The sequence below is a fragment of the Schistocerca gregaria genome, chromosome X (assembly GCF_023897955.1).
Source record: "Schistocerca gregaria isolate iqSchGreg1 chromosome X, iqSchGreg1.2, whole genome shotgun sequence".
In the NCBI taxonomy this organism is placed as follows: domain Eukaryota; kingdom Metazoa; phylum Arthropoda; class Insecta; order Orthoptera; family Acrididae; genus Schistocerca; species Schistocerca gregaria.
This window is the reverse complement of record NC_064931.1, coordinates 162616012-162641929: the sequence shown is the minus strand read 5'-3', so window position 1 is coordinate 162641929 and position 25918 is coordinate 162616012.

Here is a 25918-nt window from a genome sequence, read left to right as displayed (position 1 = left end):
GTAATGTTGGTACTTTGGTACCATTTCTAGTACCAATGTGTCTTTTGGTGAGATTTTACCACTTCTCCTGAGAATAATCTGTTTAGTTTTGCCGTCGGTATTCGTAGGTTATTTTCCAGCGCCCAAGAAGTGATCCTGCTTAGCCCTCTTCTTTGCCTTCTTGTCAGTATTAACCACGTCGTGGCCATAGAGTATGAGTGTTTCTGAGTTGTGCGTAATGATGTGGTATCTGTTGTCGTGATGTTGAACAGTGTTAGACTGATCGGTGTCTCCTTCTAGTACTTCATTTACTTCCGTTAATTTCACAGATAGCGTGATCTCATCAGATATTGGAATGTGGTGTATCTTAGGATGTCTGAAATTACTTGTTATGTTATTTGATGGGTGTCAGCAACTAACAGGCTAAGGTTCAGGGTGAGTGTTTGCCTGTTAATAGTGTCGAAGGCTTTGGAAATGCCTATACAGATCAAAAAGTATTGTTTCCCTGGATGCCTTATAGTGTCTTGAGCTTGTTATATTAATCAGTTCACTGCATGTAGGGTGCTTCTTCCCTTTCCGAAACGAAAGTGTTTTTCCGTTATGTGGGCATCTTCTTCACCGGTGAGTCTTCTTAGCAGAATACTGGTCGCGGGAATTCAACAAAGACTGCGCCAAGAAGTATTTTACCGTGAAAAATTCTCTTTCAAGGAAGGGACGTTAAGAAAGTACTTCGAAAAAGAACTCAATAGACGTCGTTACTGGGACGATCCGTTACCACAACAGGATATATTGAAAATATTAAAAACTAGATTACCGGTCATTGTCGGAATTCAGGTGGTTAATGTGTGAGACAAAAATTTGGAGGCATTTTTATCTATATTAGATGCGATCGACCTGATTCAAGAAGACCTGCAGTCCACGTCAGGACCGAGTAAAGGGTATAAAGCACGAACACTGGTGTTTGTCACTCAGAAAGTAGCAGTGGAAATGGTAGTAATGCGCGTAACACCAACCAAATTTATAAAGTAAATACATGCAATGTACCAAATAGTAATCCAAACAATAGCTAAAAGAACAACAGTGGAAATGGTAGTGGCTTTCGAACGTATGGACCTCACTCATGGACAGAAGCATCGATTATCAAGCCTCCTATTACTTCATTCGAATAGTTTTCAAGAAAAGCCCTGACTCATCAAAGGATGTCGGTGTCATCTTGATGTTATGCCATGTAGAACATGCGGTTATAGCTTCTGTCCGGTTTCCTGGTGTCTTAATAAACCTATAGCGGACGAAAATGTGAACAACTTGTTTCATTCCTCAACCAAATTTACCCCTGGTTCAAAAATGGTTCAAATGGCTCTGAGCACAACAGGGCTCAACATATGTGGTCATCAGTCCCCTAGAACTTAGAACTACTTAAACCTAACTAACCCAAGGACATGACACACATCCATGCCGGAGGCAGGATTCGAAACTGCGAGCGTAGCAGTCGCGCGGTTCCGGACTGAGCGCCTTAACCGCGAGACCACAGCGGCCGGCTTTACCCCTGGTGAACTATGGTTTAGAAGAAAGGAATTATGTGAATGGGTAGATAAAATTCCGCTGACAGAAGGTACTGACATACCTTGTGAAGAGAAAATTAGATAAGCTCTGGTTAATCTCACCGAGAAGGGCAGGATCATAAAAAATGTTTATGACAGGACACTCGAACATATGTAGACAACTAGAATCGGCGAAAAGGTATTGCTGCGAACACATCCACGATCCTCATTACTTTCCGAAAAGAATAGGAGGTGGTAATTATTATACTCTGGTCCATTCGTAATTCTGAGGATTCCAAACCCTGGTGCGTGTTTATTGAAGTATGCAGAAAATTTACGAATCTCAGGACTGTCTCCCCATTAAGACAGATTATGAAGTGATTAATCCCGTGAAAAAGGACTATGATGATTAATTTCATAGTGAATAGAAATTACATAGTGAGGAGTGATGAACTTTTATTAAATATTTTGTAATTGTGTTTTCTGTTAGACTATGATTCACTCATAGTGAAATCATGCACTGCATAGTGAGTACTTTAGAGAAGTAATGATAGTGTGTACTCAGCAACTAATTAATTCTTTTTATTGATGAGCAAGTTAATTCTTTATTCTTGGGAAGAATGTATACGTGATTGTATGGTTGTGAGATATTCAGTTTGTATTACTTATGTTTTGATTTAGCATGTGTCTATGTCTTTTATCCACTCATCTTCATGCATCATAAGTTAAACGAGAGGAAATGTACCTGAACTGACTGTACTTACCCGAAGGAGTTATTCTGATTTATAATGATAGTGACGTTTAAGGGACTTGCAAGATTCATCGATAGTGAAAATTTAAATTTGCTGAATTCTTGCCTGTTAGTGTAGTTGCAAGTTGCTCGGTACGTAAGGTGTAGATTGGGACTGGTTTGATGGTTCCTGACCCTAGTGAATTTCACTTTCAGGAAGATGAAATCCTTCATAAATGTTTGTGTGATTTATTTGATTTGGAATGATCATGAATGCAAGTGAATTCAGATTCGGACGTGGTTTGACAAGAAATTGAGAAGACATAGGTGTTTAATAGAGAGATGTATGATGAAACCATACGAAGGTTCAATCCCGCGTCCGGCCATCCTGATTTAGGTTTTCCGTGATTTCCCTAAATCACTCCAGGCAAATACCGGGATGGTTCCTCTGAAAGGGCACGGCCGACTTCCTTCCCCATCTTTCCCTCATCCGATGAGACCGATGACCACGCTGTCTGGTCTCCTTCCCCAAAACCAACCAACCAACCATGATGAAAGCATAGAAGTGGTGCGAAGGAAAGGTGATTTATAATCTACGTTGGAATCATTTCCCTCGTGGTATATTCACTTTGGATATGCAAAAAAAATGCCTTGTCTTACTATGAAGAATGATAATATGATATCGAGGCTCAGAGAGAAGGATTCCTAAAAGGAAGGATGACCTTTCTGGAATATCGGCTCATATGAAATATTCCTATATGTAGAGTTGTGTGGCATAAGCTGAAAAAAGTATTGGATGACCTGTCGACTTCATATAGTCCAAAAAGACCTGAAAGTAACGAATTGATCATGGGCAGTGATTAACTTTGGATGCACTTATTTAAAATTAAATAAAAGCGATTGCTATGCAGTGGACACTGTCGTGGATCATACCTCTTCCGAATCTACTCAATTCTTCAAGTATCCGATGGAGAAATGTGTTACTAACCCGTACTTCTACAGTGTGTAAAGTAAAGATCTCCGACTTATCCAATGTTTGAAATGTTTCATATTCTATTGGTCCGATTCTGTGCCGTGAGCTTCGAGATTATCCCACTTTCCTACAACCTGGTTCCTGATTGACGCAAGATTCGTCCTACATCAACCTCTAATAGTTCCAGTCAGCCTCCAGCATCCAGCCATCCGTCTGACGACCAACTGCATCCAGCTCCATCAACCTTCGTCGAATTCTTCTATTCAAGGACAATATTGTTATTGCTTGTCACTGAACTGTTTTAAACACACAAACTGTAGTTTATTCTCTATTACTAATCTGAACACTCAAACACTTTACTAACCGACACTTTTAACGGTTTGTAACACCCAAGGTGATTTGTACATTCTGTTTTAGATTTCTCTTTTCTGTGGTGAATTTTCAAAATTTTTATATCCATTTTATCTATACATCGCGAATAGCTCAGGGTGGCGGGCTATATTACTGAGATTTCCATGGTTTCCCCCTGAAGTACAGCTCCCTAATGGGTAGACCTGAATTTATTGTGATCTTCCATGGTTGTGTGATACAGAGAGATCTACCCCTCTCCACACGTGAAAGTCAGCAACCTTGTATCACATGGCGTAGCTTTTTGTAAACCCATGCTGAGATAAAGAGACTGTATAGAAATTTTGTAAGAAAATGATTAAGGTAACAAATTTGGACCGTTTGCAAACGATCATGATTAACAATTACTCATTCTTAGTAAATTAGTAATATTATACAATCTTTTCTTAATTGGTAGGAACAAAATTTAATTGGCATTTGAAGTTTATTGCTCCCGCGAGGGACATTTCTAGTATCGCTTTTTCTCCCGTGTAGCACAATTGTTTACGTATAATCGAGCAAGTAATTTATATGGTCAAACACTTCTAACAACTGCGACAGACAGATTATCTCTGACTCCTGATATAAAAACTCTGTGGATATAATGTTGAATGTTACGTTTACAATGGACTAATTTACTTCGGATTTGGAATTTCGTAGAGTGGGATCGCAGTGGAAGGTATCAGTACAAGAGGCGTTGGTGTAAGCTGCCACCTTGAATACGGAATGAAATTTGATTACTTGCTATAACATTTCATTTCATACAAGAGGATGGTGTATACTGTAATGTAGCTAGGAAAATCGTTAATGGAAAATTATAATTTCATCAATGGAAAAGGCACGTTCAGTTCTTTGGTTACTTTAACTTTTCCCTTGACTGTGCCTCGGAGCAGTATTTGGTGTGTTGTAAGTGACAGGGAACTTTCTATCCTGGGAAACCAGTAGAGACTGGTCCACGGTCGTGTATGCTCTGGAGTACGCCACAGCACCCTAGATGGCCTCCCCAGGGCGTACGAGTGTGCCTCTGATTATTTTATGAATTTTCAGACTCGGCGATGGCCGGAATTTTGCAGAACCACAGAGATTTTATTCCAAGTACTAACATCGATAACGAGCGTCAGAGAGAGTATGATTAGGAACTGTATCTTCTAAACATTTTGTTTTATAGAGTTAAAATTCAACTAATTGTAAAAATATTGGGGAAGTGACTTCTCCCACAAAAGAGTTTCATTCAAGTAACTAGATACTGTTCATTCACAATAATTCAACTTCAGAATTCAAGGGACATCAGCCTGTTAATTGCTGACACGCATAAAATAACAAAAATATTTTCATACATGCTAAGATAAAACCACTCCAAATTGCTGATGATATCACGCAACCATGATATTGACTCATACAAGTGGAGAACTAGAAGGAGACCCTGATCACTCTGCCTCTGTTCAACATCATGACAACAGATACCACATCACTATGCACAACTCAGTAATACTTACACTTTATGCAGATGACATGGTTAATTATTTCAAGAAGGCAAAGTAGCTCTCTATAGCTTCCCCCTGTTCTTCTCAGAATTTTGAACATCTTGCACCATTTTACATTAACGAACGCTTTTTCCACGCCTCATATCCTATGAATGTGTCTTGATTTTTTTTAGTCTTGCTTCCATTATTTTAACCGCAACATCAGAATTGCCTCTCTGACGCCTTTATCTTACCTGAAGCCAAACCGATCGTCATCTAACACATCCTCACTTTTCTTTTCTGTTCTTGTATATATTATTCTTGTCAGCAACTCGGATGCATGACCTGTTAAGCTGATTATGTGATAATTCTTGCACTTATCAGTTCTTGGAGTCTTCGGAGTTGTGTGGATGATATTTTTCCGAAAGTCAGATGGTATGTTGCCAGAGTCATACATTCTACACACCAACGTGAATAGTCGTTTAGTTGTCACTTCCCCCAATGATTTTAGAAATTCTGATGGACTATTATGTATCTATTTTACCTTATTTGATCTTACGGCCTCCAAAGCTATCTTAAATGTTGGTACTAATACTGGATCCCCTAGCTATTCTAAATCTACTCATTTCTCTTCTCCTATCACATTATACAAACCTTCCCCTCATAGAGGCCTTCTGTGTACTCTTTCCATCTATCCACTCTCTCCTCTGCATGTAACAAAGGTATTCCGGTTGAGCTCTTAAGGTTACCATCCTTGCTTTCAATTTCACCGAAGTTTGTTTCTTCACTATTATCTTCTTTGTATCTATGTTTTTCTTTCCAGCTTCTGTGATTGCCCTTGTTAGAGATGTCTATTCCTCATCAACTGTACTGCCTGTTAAACTGCTCCTTATTTCTGTATCAATAGACTTAGAGATCGCCATGCGTATCCGTCATTCCTTAGTACTTCTGTATCCCGTTTTGTTGCATTTTCATTCTTCCTGACTAATCTCTTAATCTTCAGCCTGCTCTCCATAACTACTACATTGTCATCTGACTAAATATCTGCTTCTGGGTATGCCTCAGAATCCAGACTCTGATTTCGGAACCTCTCTCTGAACATGATGTAATCTAACCGTAATCGTCTCTTATCTTTAGGCCTCCTCCTCTTGTGATTCTTGAACAGACTGTTAGCTATTACTAGCTCAAATTTACCACAGAACTCAATTAATCTTTCTGCTTCTCATTCGTTGTCCCAAGCCCATATTGTCTTGTAACCTTTTCTTCTACTCCTCCCTCTACAGCTATCTTCTAGCCCCTCTTACTATTTGACCTTCATCTCCCTTTGCGTATTGTATTACCCTTTCAATATCCTCATTTACTTACTCTACCTCTTCATCTGCAGCTTGCGGCGTAGCTATGTATACCTGAACTATTGTTGTCGGTGCTGGTTTGCTGTCGCTTTTGATAAGAACAACACTATCACTGAGCTGTTCACAGTAACACAGTCTCTGCCCTACCTTCCTATTCATAACGAACCCTACTCCCATTATACGTTTTCTGGTGCTGTTAGTATTACCCTGTACTAAAAAGCAAGAAGTCAGTAGACTTAGATGAAGTACCAATGGGAGTACTGAAGCAATGCATAGAGATTATACAATGCCCCTTAACAAATATAATAAATGACTCCTTCACATCAGGGACATTTCCAGAGCAGTTAATAGAGGGTAGAGTTGTACCTTTACTTAAGAAAGGTAATACAGAAGACACAGAAAATTACCATCCCATTTCCCTGCTGTCAGCATTCTCAAAAATAATAGAAGCAACTATGAAACACAGGTTAATGAATTACCTGATTAAATAGAATATTTCAAGCGAATCGCAGTTTGGTTTCCGAAATGGCAAAAATACGGAGTCAGCCATAGTAGATTTCACAAAACTTGTACTTGATACTTGTGATAAAGATGAGTGTGTCACAGGCATATTTTTGGATCTTTCTAAGGTGTTTGATTCAGTCGACCACAAGATTCTATTAAATAAATTAGGAGCATTAGGGATAAGAGGGGTAGCTAATGGCTGGTTTCGATCATACCTAGCAATAGGTACAAAAGGTAGATATAACACATACTTCAAATATCTCTAAAAATCTAGTAAAACACTTATCAGAAACAAATTACAATATTTTAGGGGTTCCACTAGGTAGAATATTAGGACCAATACTGTTATTGATATACATCAATGACTTTCCCACTAGTGTTACTCATGGTGAAAAAATTCTCCTCGCTGATGACAGCAATATCATAGTCACTGAGAAAACAAGAGAACCCCTTGTCGAGAAAGCAAATGAAACCCTCAAGGAAGTTTATGATTGGTCAATAAGCAATAAACTGACATTGAACATAAAGGTAACTAATACCATGACTTTCAGGTTGAAGAGGAAAAATGTCAATGTTAAATTATGTAGATGGCACAACTATGTACTGTGTAACAATTTTCAAATTTCTAGGAATGAATATTGATTCTTAGTTGAAGTGGTGTGAACAACCAAAGGTACTTGCAAACAGAATGTCATCAGCATGTTATTCCCTTACAATTATGTCATCAGCGTGTGACATGCGGTGTCTTTTAGTTACGTATCATTCATATGTACACTCAATTCTTAGCTCTGGCATTCTTCTTTGTGGAACAAATGCACAAAATAGGAAAACAACCTCGTGATGACTGGGTGTTGTGTGATGTCCTTAGGTTAGTTCTAGGTGACTGATGACCATAAATGTTAAGTCCCATAGTGCTCAGAACCATTTTTATGAAAACAATTTTCAAAGTCCAGATAAGAGCCATAAGAATAATAACCTAAAATAACAGTCAAGCACATTGTAAAGATATGTTCAAAACACTGGAGATTTTAACTGCTCCTTGTGAATTCATTTACCAGTCAGTTATACACATCAAAAATAACATTGGTAATTACTACACAAACAGCTCTCTCTATGACCACGCAACAAGAGATAGACTCAACTTACATTTACCAAGAAAAAATAGACATAAAACTGAAACAGCATTTTCTACCAAGGAATAAAACTGCTCAATCAATTACCGAAAGGGATTAAAGAAATAGCATATATATACTCATTTAAAAAGGCAATTAAAAAGTACCTGTTATGCAATACATTTGATCCATTGAAGGATTACTTAGATAAAACAGAATACGGGTTTTACAAAAAACATGTTGTGCAAATAATTAACAATAACAAAAAAAATTATAAAATATCCTACATTCCACATAACGCCTTCACTTTATGTTTTTTTTCTTTCTTTTTTTTCCTTTCTAGAATACTTACCCCCAAGATATGCATAGCACAATACTAACACCTCTTCCTCTTTCTGAGCTCAACATCTCACTCATCTCTCCGTCTAATAAGCGCTGCTTATGCATGGTTGTTTACAACTTTGGGCTGGTGTCGTCACATCTCTGAACAGTTAAGGGTATTGTGTTTGTGATACAATATGTACAGTCAAGAATTCTGGGAACTGGGGTGATGCAAAACGTTTTTTGGTGTGTGTATTATTGAAGAAGCTCAACCGCATCATAACTGTCCAAAATCATCTTCCTAAGAACATTACCCAGCGTGCGTTTTACATGGTTCACAATCATCAGCCGGATATTCGTCACAACAGCTCCTATCTACATCGTTCTCTTGTAATGAAGCAGGATGTTGTGAAGAAACCTAGCCCACTCAGTCCAGTTCTTCTTCTTCTTCTTCTTCTTCTTCTTCTTCACAGTCTCCTCCTGAAGACGACAGTATTGATATTCGTGTTACATCAGCACTACTTACTTGTTTTGGTGAATCATCAAGTTAATTTTACTTACTTCATAATGTAACATTAACAATTTCATTATTAGCAAAAATATTCTTTAATAAAACTTACCTTAACGTGATTAGCAGTTCCTCTTCAGTTCCTATGCATTGTCACATTTCTGGGTCTGTACCTTTTATACTGTCTCCAATTTTCTTTGGTATTTCACAAAAGTTTCTAAAGACATTTCAGTGAAATTGAGGAATTTAACTTCGTGTTCACGAATTTCACAAAAAAGGTAACAAATATTCCGTTTGTACATCGGGATTGCAACATAGGATGCACCCAATAACTTTTGATCTTTCGTTGTACATCTACATCTACATTTAAACTACGCAAGCCACCCAACTGTGTGTGGTGAAGGGCACTTTGCGTGTCACTCTCATTACGTCCCTCTCCGGTTCCAGTCGCGTATGGTTCGAGGGAAGAACGACTGCCGGAAAGCCTCCGTGACCGCTCGAGTCTCTCTAAGTTTACATTCGTGATCTCCTCGGGAGGTATAAGTAGAGGGAAGCAATATTCAATTTGCCGGATATAGACTGGGATACATCAAACGTTCATAACGGGTGGCAGGGACAAAGAATCCAGTGAAATTTTTTAAAGTGCTTTATCTGAAAACTACCTTCAGCAGTTAAACAGAGAACCGACTCGTGGCGATAACATATTAGACCTTCTGGTGACAAACAGACCCGAACTATTTGAAACAGTTAACGCAGAACAGGGAATCAGCGATCATAAAGCGGTTACTGCGTCGATGATTTCAGCAGTAAATAGAAATATTAGAAAAAAGTAGGAAGATTTTTCAGTTTAGCAAAAGTGACAAAAAGCACATTTCAAATTACCTGATGGCTCAACACAAAAGATTTGTCTCAAGTACAGATAGTGTTGAGGATCAGTGGACAAAGTTCAAAACCATCGTACAATATGTGTTAGATGAGTATGTGCCAAGCAAGATCGTAAGAGATGGAAAAGAGCCACCGTGATACAACAATAGTGTTAGGAAACTGCTGCGGAAGGAAAGAGAAACCACACAACAGACAAACAAAAATTACGCGAAGCGAAATGTAGCGCGAGGAGGGCTATGCGAGAGGCGTTCAATGAATTCCAAAGCAAAGTTCGATGTACTGACTTGGCACAAAATCGTAAGAAATTTTTGTCTTATGTCAAAGCGGTAGGTGGATCAAAACAAAATGTCCAGACACTCTGTGACCAAAGCGTTACTGAAACAGAGGATGACAGACTAAAAGCCGAAATACTAAACATCTTCTTCCAAAGCTGTTTCACAGAGGAAGACTGCACTGCAGTTCCTTCTCTAGATTGTAGCACAGATGACAAAATGGTAGACATCGAAATAGACGACAGGGGGATAGAGAAACATTTAAAATCGCTCAAAAGAGGAAAGGCCGATTTTACACAGAGTACGAGAAGCAACTTGCCCCCCTTCTCCCCTTCTTGCAGTGGTGTACCGTAGGTCGCTAGAAGAGCGTAGTGTTCCAAAGGATGGGAAAAGGGCACAGGTCATCCCCGTTTTCAAGAAGGGACGTCGAACAGATGTGCAGAACTATAGAGCTATATCTCTAACGTCTATCAGTTGTAGAATTTTGGAACACGTAGGTTGTTCGAGTATAATGACTTTTTGGAGACCAGAAATCGACTCTGTAGGAATCAGCATTGGTTTCGAAAAAGACGGTCGTGTGAAACCCAGCTTGCGCTGTTCCACCACGAGACTCAGAGGACCATAGACACGGGTTCCCAGGTAGATGCCGCGTTTCTTGACTTCCGCAAGAGGTTCGATACAGTTCCCTACAGTCATTTAATGAACAAAGTAAGAGGATATGGAATATCAGACCAATTGTGTGATTGGATTGAAGAGTTCCTAGATAACAGAACGCAGCATGTCATTTTCAATGGAGAGAAGTCTTCCGAAGTAAGACTGATTTCAGGTGTGCCACAGGGGAGTGTCGTAGGACCGTTGCTATCCACAATATACATAAATGACCTTGTGGGTGACATCGAAAGTTCACTGAGGCTTTTTGCGGATGGTGCTGTGGTAAATCGAGAGGTTGTAACAAGGAAAGTTAAACTGAAATGCAAGAGAATCTGCAGCCTATTGAGGCATGGTGCAGGGAATGGCAATTGAATCTCAATGTAGACAAGTGTAATGTGCTGTGAATACATTGAAAGAAAGATCCCTTATCACTTAGTTACAATATAGCAGGTTAGCAACTGGAAGCAGTTAATTCCATAAATTATCTGGGAGTACACATTAGAAGTGACTTAAAATGGGATGAACATATAAAGTTGATCGTCGGTAAAGCAGATGGCAGACTGAGACTCATTGGAAGAATCCTAAGGAAATGCAATACAAAAAGAAAGGAAGTAGGTTACAGTACACTTGTTCGCCCACTGCTTGAATACTGCTCACCAGTGTTGGATCCGTTCCAGATAGGTTTGATAGAAGAGACAGAGAAGATCCAACGGAAAGCAGCGCGCTCCGTTACAGGATCATTTAGTAATCGCGAAAGCGTTACGGAGTACACAGATAAGACTGTGCAGGAGAGACGCTCAGTAGCTCATGCCGATGTAGATGTAGATGTCGAAACTACAAGCTCGACTGAGTCGTGTTCGACCACATCGGCTAAAGCAGGATGTTTCGCTGTTGCACGACATTGCACGGCCACATGTCAGTCAAAAAACAATGGAAGCGGTCACAAAACTCGGATGGACAACACTGAAACACCCGCCTTACAGTCCTGACCTGGCTCCATCATCTCTTTGGGAAGCTCAAAGACTCTCTTCGTAGAACCAGATTTGAAGATGATGACTCCCTTGTGCACGCTGCCAAACAGTGGCTCCAACAAGTTGGTCCAGAATTTGATACAGGCGCTGGTTCCACGATGGCGTGATGAGTGATGGAAATTATGTGGAGAAATGAAAATATTATTCCTAAAATATGTATCTGCACATTGTAAAACTTTGAAACATGTAGAATAAAAGATGGATTAAAAAAATAGTGTGAATTTCAATACTTATAAGGCGAAATTTACACCTGCTATCGCGTTGACTGAAACTTAACTACGAATATTCTTAATCGTACTCTGGCGCACTTGTACCAACACATGCTCCGAACGCACTCTTAACATGTTGTTCCTTTGAAACATTAACCACTTCCCCCAATGAAATTCGCTCAGAGATGCACCCATTCTATTAGCTTAATCGTAATACTTCTTTCCCTCTTCTTAGTCGCCTGCCCCACTTCATTCATTTTCTTTCCAACGTTAAGTTCGGCCTCCTCCTTCCCAAATCTTCCATCCTACGTCCAAAATACTCTCCCTCCCTATAACTATTCTAACCTACTGCTCATTTCGAGACAAGTAAAGTGAAGTACTCCGTATTATAGACGATCGTGAACTGACTGATTTGAAGGAGACAATGTACTGAAGTGAGAAAATCCAGGGGATAGCGATATGCACATACACAGATGGCAATCGTACGCCCTTTAGGACAGTCCATCGGTGGAGCTCTCATTTTTACACAGGTGATCAGTGTGAAAAGGTGTCGACGTGATTCTGACTGCGATAAGGGAGCTAACAGAATTTGAATGCGGAATAGTACACTACTAGCCATTAAAATTGCTATACCAAGAAGAAATGAATATGATTAAGTTGTATTCACTGGAAAAAATATATCATACTAGAACCGACATGTGATTACATTTTCACGCAGTTTAGGTGCATAAATCCTGAGAAATCGGTACCCAGAACAACCACCTCTGTCCGTAATAACGGCCTTGATAAGCCTGGGCATTGTGTCAAACAGAGATTGGATGGCGTATACTGGTACAGCTGCCCATCCAGCTTCAACATGATACCACAGTTCATCAAGAGTACTGACTGGCGTATTGTGACGAGCCAGTTGTTCGGCCACCATTGACCAGACGTTTACAATTGGTGGGAGATCTGGAGAATGTGCTGGCCAGGGTAGCAGTCGAACGTTTTCTGTATCCAGAAAGGCCCGTACAGGACCTGCAACAAGCGGTCGTGCATTGTCCTGCTGAAATATAGGGTTCGCAAGGATCGAATGAAGGTTAGAGCCACGGGTCGTAACACATCTGAAATGTAAGGTCTACTATTCAAAGTGCCGCCAATGCGAACAAGAGGTGGCCGAGACGTGAAACCAATGGCATCCCATACCATCACGCCGGGTGATACGTCAGTATGGCGATGGGGAATAGACGCTCCCAATGTGCGTTCACCGCGATATAGCCAAACACGGATGCAACAGTCACGATGCTATAAACACAACCTGGATTCATCCGAAAAAAATGACGTTTTGCCATTCGTGCACCCAGGTTCGTCGTTGACTACACCATCGCAGGTGCTCCTGTCTGTGATGGAGCGTCAAGGGTAATCGCAGCCATGGTCTCCAGCATGGCGTTACGTATTACCCTCCTCAACCCACCGATTCCATATTCTGCTAATAGTCACTGGATCTCGACCAACGCGAGCAACAATGTCGCGATACGATAAACCGTAATCGCGATAGGCTATAACCCGTCATTTATCAAAGTCGGAAACGTGATGGGCGGAATTTCTCCTCCTTACACGAGGCCTTACAACAACGATTCACCAGGCAAGGCTAGTCAACTGCTGTTTTTACGTGAGAAATCGGTTGGAAATCGTTAGGCCTTCAATACTCCGAGATCCACAGTGTCAAGAGTGTGACGAAAATACCAGATTTCTGGCATTACCATTTATCACGGTCAGTGCATTGGCCGACAGCCTTCACTTAACGATCGAAACCAGCGGTGTTTCCTTAGAGTTGTAAATGCTAACAGACACGTAACACTGCGTGAAGATACTGCACAAACCAATATGGCACATACGACGAACGTATCCGTTAGGGCAGTGCGGCGAAATTTGGCGTTTAATGGGCTATGGAGACAGACGACCGACTTGAGTGCCTTTGTTAACTGCCAGACGTCACCTGCAGCGTCTCTCCAGGTTCGTTACCATGTCGGTTCGATTCTAAACGACTGGAAAATAGTGGCCCGGTCGGATGAGTCCCGACTTCAGTTCCTATGTGCTGGTGGTAGGTTTTGAGTGTGGCGCAGACCCCACGAAGCCGTGGACCCAAGTTGTCATCAATGCAGTGTGCAAGTTGGTAGTGGCTCCATAATGGTGTGGACTGTGTTCACTGGTCCGACTGCTACTTGGAGACTATTTGCAGCCACTCGAGAACTTCATGTTCTCAAACAACTACCCAATTTTTATGGATGACAATGTGTCATGTCACCTGGCCACAGTTGTCTAAAGAACATTCTGGACAATTCGAGCTAATGTTCTGCCTTCCCAGATCGCCCGACATGAATCCCGTCGAACACTTATCGAAGATAATGGAGAGGCTATTTAGTGCACAAAATACTTCACTGACTACACTTTCGCACTTATGGTAGGCTACAGAGACTACACGGATGAAAGTTTCTGCAGAGGACTTCCAAGGACACGTTGAACTCATGCCACTTCGAGTTATTGCACTACGTCGCACGAAAGGAGGTCCGACACGACATTAGGAGGCATCCCATGTCATTTACCACATTAATGTAATATATCACCTTCAATATACAAAGAGTTGCGGAGTAGGTTTCATAATAAAAATTGCCTTGGAGACTTTTGTGAGAATATTTCTCAACATAAATTTGCTGGCAGCTACAATTTTGTCGATGTCTGGATCGACATACTTGCGCGAGCAATCTACCCAGACAAGACTTCATTTTAAAAGCTCGTCTTTCTGTTAGCATTGCTGAGAATTTGATAACGTACACTGGTGCTTTAGCGAAAAGCAAAATAAGCAATATTCAATGTCATGCTTTGTTTTTTGATACACATTTAAATAAAATGGTATGAAATACAAGTTCATGAATTTCGTTACTCAAAAAATAGCTCTGAGCGCTATAGGAGTTAACTTCTGAGTTCATCAGTCCCCTAGAACTTAGAACTAATTAAACCTAACTAACCGAAGGACATCACACTCATTCATGGCCGAGGTAGGATTCGAACCTGCTACCGTAACGGCCGCGCGGTTCCAGACTGTAGCGCCTAGAACAGCCCGGGCACTCCGGCCGGCAATTTCGTTGTTAAACGGCATTCGCCATAAGGCTGCAAAGTCGTAAGAAATACCACGTTTTATACTTGCAAGTCCCATATTTTTCCCTTAATCAAACTATTAACAGACTTGATTGGTTTAAATGTCGTTTCTCATTAATACAACAGACTTAGAAAATACATTTGCCGAGAAAAGCATAAATGAGCCACCGAAAAGCCTTATACAGACCATGGAATTAAGACTCGTCACAAAAGTATTTTGTTCCGAATAAATCCCTGGTTCAGAATCTTCCCTCCCCACATCCTCATGTTCATACCACTTGTCGTCATAAGATAGCCGATTGCTGGCATTACGGGCGCTTTATGGTGAGGTTATCAGTGTCCAGTTGCTTACTGCCGTGGCGTCTCTTTTGAGGGGTCCAGTATCCTCCAAGCAACACTGTCTGACTGTTCAGTATTTCGCCACCTACATGCCCCCTCCACATTCTTCCAGAATCAATTCCATTTCCCATTTCACTTTTCCCACTTAGGCATCATTGTCTGACCTTTCCTCTCATCCTTTCCCCACTTCCCCCTCTCCAAACTCCTTGGCTTTCATCCTCCGTCCTACAGCAAGGGAATACCCCTGAAAAACACAACCATATTTTGTCCTATTGCTCCAGACCTAGGAAGCAACTGTGTCTATACCTTTTCCAGTCCCATGCACATCATTTCAAAACTTTACAAAAAATTTCTTTGTAGCGGTCAGCACGAAAAGATGAAAGGTGTAAAGTTTGCCGCTTACTACATTTTCACTGCTCACGCAGTAAACAGTACTAACGGTACTAGCGCAATTTTGATATCAAATTGATATGCGATGTAATGAAATTGATCAATTAATTACTCACCAACCACGTGCATCTCCACCCCCTCGTCGATGTCATGTGTTTCTGGCAGCCTGCAGAGTGGGTCCCAGCCCCCTCCTCCATGCCCACCCCTCCCCCTCACCCCACCTACCCTATTGGTGGGTATTTCGAATTTTGGCTGGTATTTCGAAATTTTGTGGGATTTCTTTGTCCCAGGACTGTGCTGACGTCCCACCTTCCCCCACCTGGGAATTTGCGGGATATTAAAAATAACAGTGCCCTTGGGACTCAAACCCTGGCCCTTCTAGATGGAAAGCCCAAGTACACCCCCCAGCACATGGAAACTGCCCAGATTCAGGAGAGGATGGTCAGGATACTGTACTTTATTTATTTTGATTGGGAAATTGATGTAAATATTAGTCCTAATTGTGGTGTCACCGCCAGACGCCACACTTGCTAGGTGGTAGCTTTCAAATCGGCTGCTGTCCGGTAGTATACGTCGGACCCGCGTGTCGCCACTATCAGTCATTGCAGACCGAGCGCCGCCACGCGGCAGTTCTCAAGAGACTTCCTAACACTCGCCCCAGTTGTACAACCGACTTTTCTAGCTATGGTTCACTGATTTCTACGCTCTCATTTGCCGGGACGATAGTTAGCATAGCCTTCAGCTACGTTATTTGCTACGACCTAGCAAGGCGCCATTATCATTTGCTATTGATACTGTGAACCATGTAATGTCAAGAGCGACGTTCGTCATTCATGGATTAAAGTTAAGTATTCCACCAGCTAAGTCCGTTTTTCTCATCATATCCCCAGCTCGTGGTCGTGCGGTAGCATTCTCGCTTCCCACTCCCGGGTTCCCGGGTTCGATTCCCGCCGGGGTCAGGTATTTTCTCTGCCTCGTGATGACTGGGTGTTGTGTGTTGTCCTTAGGTTAGTTAGGTTTAAGTAGTTCTAAGTTCTAGGGGACTGATGACCATAGATGTTAAGTTCCATAGTGCTCAGAGCCATTTGAGCCAAACCGCCACCCACACCGCCGTTCTGCGATGGAGAACGATTGTATTTAAAGTCAATGCATCTCTTATGTGAAATGTTTCAAACTCCATCCCTCTGGAGCTCCATCATGTATAAACTATATGTTTCTTCTTAACTAGCTGTTACATCACCGCAACACTCTTATGTCTACTACACACCGATCAGATGTGCTACCCTTCTCGACACGCACCCATCTGGAGAGATCTTGTCCTTTCGGATGGGTACCGTGGGTAAGATTGGTGATAGAGGGAGGACTGCTCAGGGACAGTGTGTGAGTGATCTGCCAATCTCCGACTTTATCCTACAAATGCGAGAATACTCTGTGACACCCATGCACACAGGGAAACATGGCCAGTCGTAATTGCAAATTCTGCACGAAGATTGGTGTGCTGCAAGTATGTATATAAACTAATTGCGTAAATATAGGATGCTGCATTCGCAATCTAGTATACTGTAGCTGCAAAAAGTAGTGGAGGGGTGATATACCGATGATACAGAAATTGAGAAGCATTCTGGCATTGAAATTATGGATCAACAGTTAAAATTGCTAAAATTGATCACGCTGTCACAGCTGCGGTGTGTATTATACTACATCGTCCCTTATCAACAGCGTCTTTCCCATCCCATCCATCCATTGGTATGCTGCTGATTACTGCACAATGACTAACTGACACCACCTGGTTGAGATGGGGGGACTCTGGCTATCGGCTACTTGTCGCTATGGATCATGGGATTAAATGTAGAGGACATCACCTTCCTACAGTTGTTTCTAATCGTTCCTCAAAGCTGCAGAGTCGTCCTATTTCCATCTGCTACGGTGCTCTCCACACGTTTCTATTTTTATTTTTTCTACTATCTCGCGCGTCTTGTGAACGGGACATTCCGGTGATGGTGGACAATGAAACAGTAATCATGTACATGACTGCATAATGAGGAAACAATGCTCGTCAAAATGGAACACTGAGACATCCCCTACTCCATCTGTTGGAAACGCTCTACAGCATAGTGTACTCATCCACTTTGCAAATGCTGTGATGTATTCCACATTTTCTCAATGAGTAACGTCACCTTTTTGCTTTATTTCTAACAACCTGTGTGTTGTGGCAGCTGCGTGTAGTTTACACCAAGCTTTTTGACCTTCGTTGACCTTCAAAGACCTTACTGCTACACATCATGGATTCGTCTCCATAGCCACTATCAGAAAGTAAGTACCAAACTATACCATCCCATTTAAAGAAACAAAGTTGACCTTCTGACCCGACCCACGTACCAACAAAAAACCAACATCTTATTAAGGCCCTCGTTCTCCCATGCACCATTTGTCCCACAGACTTTTCAGCTCCTATTATACATTTAGAATTATCCTAGGTGGCAATATTTAGTGACTCACCCTGTATTTTAGACAAACAACTTGCACTTGGGACGGCTGTCGAGTTATCTTCTATTTTTTAGTTGACTACAGACGCTTTTGTGTTGGCGAAGATTGGTCACCTCAAGGCAGCCAGCGTCCATGGGGTATGTTGGAAGGCTGGGTGCGATCAATGACCTCAAGGGGACGGCTGCTGGGTGCAGAACAACTGCAAGGCAGTAGCATTCGACCGTTTCAAAAAGCCTGTGTACCCCCAGTAGGCGGATAGTGGAAGGTAGGGATGGAGGGTACAAATTAGGGAGGTAAGAGAACTCTGTCTTCAAGCCACAAGAGGCCCATTGGGACCATCCGAACGCATTGTCATCCTCAGAAGAGGATGCGGTTAGGAGGGGCGTGTGGTCAGCACACCGCGCTCCTGGTCGTTATGATGGTTTTCTTTGTCCGGAGCCGCTACTGTTCAGTTGAGTCGCTCTTCAATTGGCATCACGAGGCTGAGTGCACCCCGAAAAATGGCAACAGCGCATGGCGACTGGATCGTCAACCATACAAGTGCTGGCCACACCCGACAGTGCTTAACTTCAGTGATCTGACGGGAACCGGTAGGGAGTTAAGAGGGCCCCGAAATTTCTGCAGTTTGTGATTGTACATTGAGGAGAATGCATATTCAACTACCACCCCCTTTGCAATCTTTTGGGTCTAAGATTTTTCCCAGTACATATGTTGCATAGTGACCTGTACATTACTTGTGCCGTTTTTTCCACAACAATTTAGATGTGTAATTAGAACAGTGATGCTTTTTACATGATTCGTGGTAGCGTGTATTGTTCTGGACTACCTGTGGTGCAGGGTGATTGTCGAGCAGCCGTCTGGAGAGAACTCTGACACAACGATACACACTGTCTTCAACTGCATGCTTGCGGGTAATACACTTATTAAACGTCTCTCTGTCCGACACCAACATCTCATCAGTTGAACATATTTCCTCTGCATCAGTTTCTCAACCACAATAGATAAAGTATACTAACCTAATCTTCCTCTCCTGCATCTGCACAGTGTCCATGTGTTCGGGTGCACACTTAGGCCTTCTATCTAGTAGGACCAGGGTTTCAGTCCCACAAAGGGCACTGTTATTTTTAACTGCCCGCCAGTTCCACGGAGGGGGTGGGTGGGACGTTAGCACAGCCATGGGACATAGAAATTACCATCAAAATCAGAAATTCCCATCAAAATTCGAAATTCCCACTAGAACTCGAAATTCCTGCTGATAGGGGAGGTTGTTGGCGAGTGGTGGGGAGGGGTGGGGGGATTGGGGGAGGGGGCTGGAATCTAAGTGCAGGCTAACGAAAACACATGACATAATCTGGGGGTTGGAGCTCATGTGGCTTGGGGGGTAATTAATTGATCAATTTAATTAATTTGCACATCAATTTGATATAAAAATTGCACTCATTCCGCCAGTATCCTACTACTGTAACCTGCTGCATGAGACGTGATGAACTGTGCGGCTGGTCCCGGCGGAAGTTCGAATCCTCCCTCGGGCATCGGTGTGTGTTTGTCCTTAGAATAATTTAGGTTAAGTAGTGTGTAGCTTAGGGACTGATGACCCATAAGATGACCTATAAGATTTCACACACATTTGAACATTTGAGACATGATGTTTTAATATATTACTTATTAAGTAATAACTGTATTCGCGACATATTTTGCACTATTTTACAGACAGTGTTCACATACACCACTAAATGTAATTGCAAAACTATATAATTTAACGACACACAGTTCAGGAGACATGACGTCATAAACAGCAAGATATGTGAAAAAATTACTTATGTTATTTGATGGGTGTCACCAACTAACAGGCTAAGGTTTAGGGTGAGTGTTTGCCTGTTAATAGTGTCGAAGGCTTTGGTAATGCCTATGCATATTGCAGCTCCTGTACAGGCCTTTCTGGATGCAGAAAATGTGGTGTCACCGCCAGACACCACACTTGCTAGGTGGTAGCCATTAAATCGGCCGTGGTCCGTTTGTATACGTCGGACCCGCGTGTAGCCACTATCAGTGATTGCAGACCGAGCGCCGCCACACGGCAGGTCTAGAGAGACTTCCTAGCACTCGCCCCAGTTGTACAGCCGACTTTGCTAGCGATGGTTCACTGACAAATTACGCTCTCATTTGCCGAGACGATAGTTATCATATCCTTCAGCTACGTTATTTGCTACGACCTAGCAAGGCGCCATGATCAGTTTCTATTGATATTGTAAATTATGTACCGTCACGAGCGATGTCCATCATTAATGCATTAAAGTTAAATATTCCACCAGCTACGTCCGTTTTTCTCAATTCTAATTCCCTTGCCATGTTCCAGACCTCACGCCAGGCTCCGTGAGCTGAGACGCGTGCATTTCGGCCTCCTTTAGTTTTACGGGTTGGCTCTCCTGCCAACAACAACAGAAAATGTTCGACTGCTGCCCTGGCCAGCACATTCTCCAGATCTCTCACCAGTTGAAAACGTTTGGTCAGTGGTGGCTGAGCAACATACAGTGATGTAATTTTCAAGGTACGTCAAGTAATGTATGTGGATACTGTCTGCCAAACGTGTTGGGAATACACCCTGTAGTAAATAAGTGCCAGATTAAAACGTCATGTAAGAGGGCAGTTTGTCACGCATCTCGGTGTTTACGACGTCATATCTCCTGAACTATGTGTCGTCAAGTTATAATTTTTGTGAGTGGATTCAGCGGCATTTGTGGATTCTGTCTATGAAATGTGTTGCGAAAAGATGGCTCTGAGCGCTGTGGGACTTAACAACTGAGGTCATCAGTCTCCTAGACTTAGAAGTACTTAAACCTAACTGACCTTAGGACATCACACACATCCACACCCAAGGCAGGATTCGAACCTGCGACCGTAGCAGCAGCGCGGTTCCGGAGTGAAGCGAGTAGAGCCGCTCGGCTACAACGGCTGGCTTGTTGCGAAAAGAGTCAGATGTAAAGAAGTAATAAATTGAACCGTCAAGCACAATGCGGAAATTTTTCACATATCTTGCTGTTCATGACGTCTTGTCTCCTGAACTGTGTGTCGTTAAATTATATAGTTTTGCAATTACATTTAGTGGTGTATGTGAACACTGTCTGTATAATAGTCCAAAATATGTCGCGAATACAGTTATTACTTAATAAGCAATATAATAAAACATCATGTCTCAAATGTTCAAATGTTCAAATGTGTGTGAAATCTAATGGGTCATCGGTCCCTAAGCTACACACTACTTAACCTAAATTATTCTTAGGACAAACACACACCGATGCCCGAGGGAGGACTCGAACCTCCGCCGGGACCAGCCGCACAGTCCATCATGTCTCATGCAGCAGGTTTACAGTAGTAGGATACTGGCGAATAAGTGCAATTTTTGTATCAAATTGATGTGCAAATTAATTAAATTGGTCAATTAATTACCCCCCCCCCACAAGCCAAATGAGCTCCAACTCATGATTTCGAGGTCTGTGTCAGGTGCTAAAACTATATTAACAATTTTCGATCCTTTGGCTCTCACAGAAAGTTGTTGTAAACCACACACAGCTCCCACAACACACAGGTTGTTAGAAATAAAACAGAAAGTCGGCGTTACTGATTTAGAAAAAGTGGAATACAGAGCAGCATTCGCAAAGTGGATGAGTACACGATATTGTAGAGCGTTTCCAACAGCTGTCCGAAGGTGATGACCTGTACAGTTCTTTTCATCTTCTTCAACGATGGAGTAGGGGATGTCTCAGTGTTCCATTTTGACGAGCATTGTTTCCTCATTTTGCAGTCATGTACATGATTACTGTTTCATTGTCCACCATCACCGAAAGGTCCCGTTCACAAGACGCGCGAGATAGTAGAACAAATAGACATAGAAACATGTGGAGAGCATCGTAGCAGATGGAAATAGGACGAATCTGCAGCTTTGAGGAACGATTCGAAACAACTGTAGGAAGGTGATGACCTCTACATTTAATCCCATGATCCATAGCGACAAGTAGCCGATAGCCAGAGTCCCCCCCATCTCAACCTAGTGGTGTCAGTTAGTCATTGTGCAGTAATCAGCAGCATACCAATGGCTGGATGGGATGGAAAAGACGCTGTTGATATGGGATGATGTACTATAATCCACACCGCGGCTGACAGCGTGATCAATTTTAGCAATTTTAACTGTTGATCCATAATTTCAATGCCAGACTGCTTCTCAATTTCTGCATCATCGGTAGATCACACCTCCCCTACTTTTTGCAGCTACAATATACTAGATTGTAAATGCAGCAACCTATATTTACGCAATTAGTTTATATACATACTTCCTGCACACCAATCGTAGTGCAGAATTTGCAATTACGACTGGCCATGTTTCCCTGTGTGCATGGGTGTCACAGAGTATTCTCGCATTTGTAGGATAAAGTCGGAGATTGGCAGAACACTCACACACTGTCCTTGACCAGGCCTCCCTCTATCACCATTCTTACCCACGGTACCCATCCAAAAGGACAAGATCTCTCCAGATGGATGCGTGTCAAGAAGGGTAGCGCTTCGAATCAGTGTGTAGTAGACATGAGAGCGTTGCGGTGATGTAACAGATTGTTAAGAAGAAACATATAGTTTATACATGATGGAGCTCCAGATGGATGGAGTTTGAAACATTTCACATAAGAGATGCATTGACTTTAAATGCAATCGTTCTCCGTCGCAGAACGGCGGTGTGGGTGGCGGTTTGGCTCAAATGGCTCTGAGCACTATGGAACTTAACATCTATGGTCATCAGTCCCATAGAGTTTAGAACTACTTAAACCTAACTAACCTAAGGACAGCACACAACACCCAGTCATCACGAGGCAGAGAAAATCCCTGACCCCACCGGGAATCGAACCCAGGAACCGGGATGTGGGAAGCGAGAATGCTACCGCACGACCACAAGCTTCGGACATGGTGGTGGATTGGTGTGTGTGTGTGTGTGTGTGTGTGTGTGTGTGTGTGTGTGTGTGGGTGGGTGGGTGGGTGGGTGGGTGGGTGGGTGGGTGTGGGTGTGTGGGTTTGTGTGTGTGTGTGTGGGTGGGTGGGTGGTGATGCTAGGTAGATGTGTACCAACCAGAGTGCAGCCTGTGGGATGTGACTGATCCGCTATATTTTAGATGAACAAGTTGCACCTGGGGCACCCATCCCTTTAACTCCTATTGTTTAGTTGAATATGAATGCTTTTGCGTTGACAAAGGACCATTGCGTGGATTTGGCCAGTGTCCGTGGAGGTGTGGGGAGAGCCCAGGTGCAGCCAGCAACTGTAAGGGGATAGTTGATGGCCACAGAAAAACTACGAGGCGGTAGTAGTAGACCATTTCCAAAAGCATGTGTCTCCTCCATAGGTGGATGGAGGAAGGGAGATAGGGGTGGGACAAGGATGGTAAAAGGGCCTCAAAATTTCTGCAGTTTGTGATTGTACATCGAGGAGAACACACACTCCACTGCTGCCCCCTCTTGAATCTTTCGGGATGACGATTTTCCTCAGTACATATGTTGCATTAGGTTCCGTTTATTACAAATGCTGCTTTTTTAAAATGACAATTTCCATGTGTAATTAGGCAGCGTGTAGTGGTCTCGATTATCTGGGTTGCAGGGTGACTGGCGGGCAGAAGTCTGTAGCGAACTCTGATGTTAATCGACAATAGATACTGTCCTCAGCTGTATGCTTGCATGAAATACACTTACTGAACTCCTCTCTGTCCAACACCAGCGTCTTGTCAGTTCAACACATTTCCCACAAGAAAGAATAAAGACAGTGCCTTACAAAAGAGCTTTTGGGTGAAGCTTAGAGTTTGAGAGCGTTTCGAGTGGTACTGTGAAATTTTTTCCTAGCACGGTAACAGCTGTTGTATGGTGTCATCAAGTTTTGAGCTGTATTATGTTTTTATCCAGACTTTATGTAGCACTTTGCATATAGTTTCGTAATTATGCCCAGTCTTTATGATAAATTAAGTAATTAGGACTAATCTTTACATCAATTTTCCAATCAAAACAAATAAAGTACAGTATCCTGACCACCATCTCATGCATTTGTGCAGTTTCCATGTACTGGGGGTGCACTTGGGCTTTCCATGTAGAAGGATCAGGGCTTGAGTCCGTAAAAGGACACTGTTAGTTTTAATTTCCCGCCAATTCCCAGGTGGGGAAGGTTGGGATGTCAGCACAGTCCTGGGACAAAGAAATCCCACAAAAATTCTAAATTCCAGCAAAAATTCGAAATACCCACTATTTGGATAGGTTTGGGGAGAGAGAGGTGTCGGCATGGAGGAGGTGGCTAGGACCCACTCTGAAGGCTGACGAAAACGCAAGACATCGCCCAGAGGGTGGGGATGCACGTGGTTGGTGAGTAATTAATTGCTCAATTTAATTACATTGCATATCAATTTGATATCAAAATTGCGCTCGTACCGCCAGTACTCTACTACTGTATACTGCATGAGCAGTGAAAATGTAGTAAGCGACAAACTTTACACCTTTCATCATTTCGTGCTGACTGCTATAGAGAAAAATTTTTGTAAAGTTTTGAAATGATGTTCATGGGATTGGAGAAGGTATAGACACAGTTTCTTCCTAGGTCTGGAGTAATAGGACAAAAGATGGTTGTGTTTTTCGGGGGTATGCAGTGCTGTACGACTGAGGATGAAAGCCAAGGAATTTGGAGAGGGGGGAGTGGGGAAAGGATGAGAGGAAAGATCAGACAATGATGCCTAAGTGGGAAAAGTGAAATTAGAAATCGAACTGATTCTGGAAAAATGTTGAGGGGGCATGTAGGTGGCGAAATACGGAGGAACAGTCAGCCAGTGTTGCTTGGAGGATACTGGACCCCTCAAAAGTGACGCCACAGCAGTAAGCAACTGGACACTGATAAGCTCACCATAAAGCGCCCCTAATGCCAGCAACCGGCTGGCTTATAACGACAAGCGGTGGGAAAACGAGGATGTGGGGAGGGAAGATTCTCAACCAGGGCTTTAATCCGAACAAAATAGCTTTGTGACGAGTGTTAATTCCTTGATCTGTATAAGGCTTTTCGGTGGCTCATTTATACTTTTCTCAGCAAATATTTTTTTTAAGTCTCTTGTATTAATGAGAAACGACAATTAAACCAATCAAGTCTGTTAATAGTTTGATTAAGGGAAAAACATGGGACATGTAAGTGTAAAACGTGGTATTTCTTACGACTTTGCAGCCTTATGGCGAATGCCGTTTAAAAACGAAATTGCCGGTCGGAGTGGCCGGGCTGTTCTAGGCGCTACAGTCTGGAACCGCGCGACCGTTACGGTAGCAGGTTCGAATCCTGCCTCGGGCATGGATAGGTGTGATGTCGTTCGGTTAGTTACGTTTAATTAGTTCTAAGTTCTAGGGGACTGATGAACTCAGAAGTTAACTCTCATAGTGCTCAGTGCCATTTTTGAGTAACGAAATTAACGAACTTTTATTTGATAACATTTTATTTAAGTGTTTATCAAAAAACAAAGCACGACATTTAATATCACCTATTTTGCTTTACGCTAAAGCACCAGTGTACGTTATCATATTCTCAGCACTGCTAACAGGAAGACGAGCTTTTAAAATGAAGTATTATGAAACTTACTCTGCAACTGTCT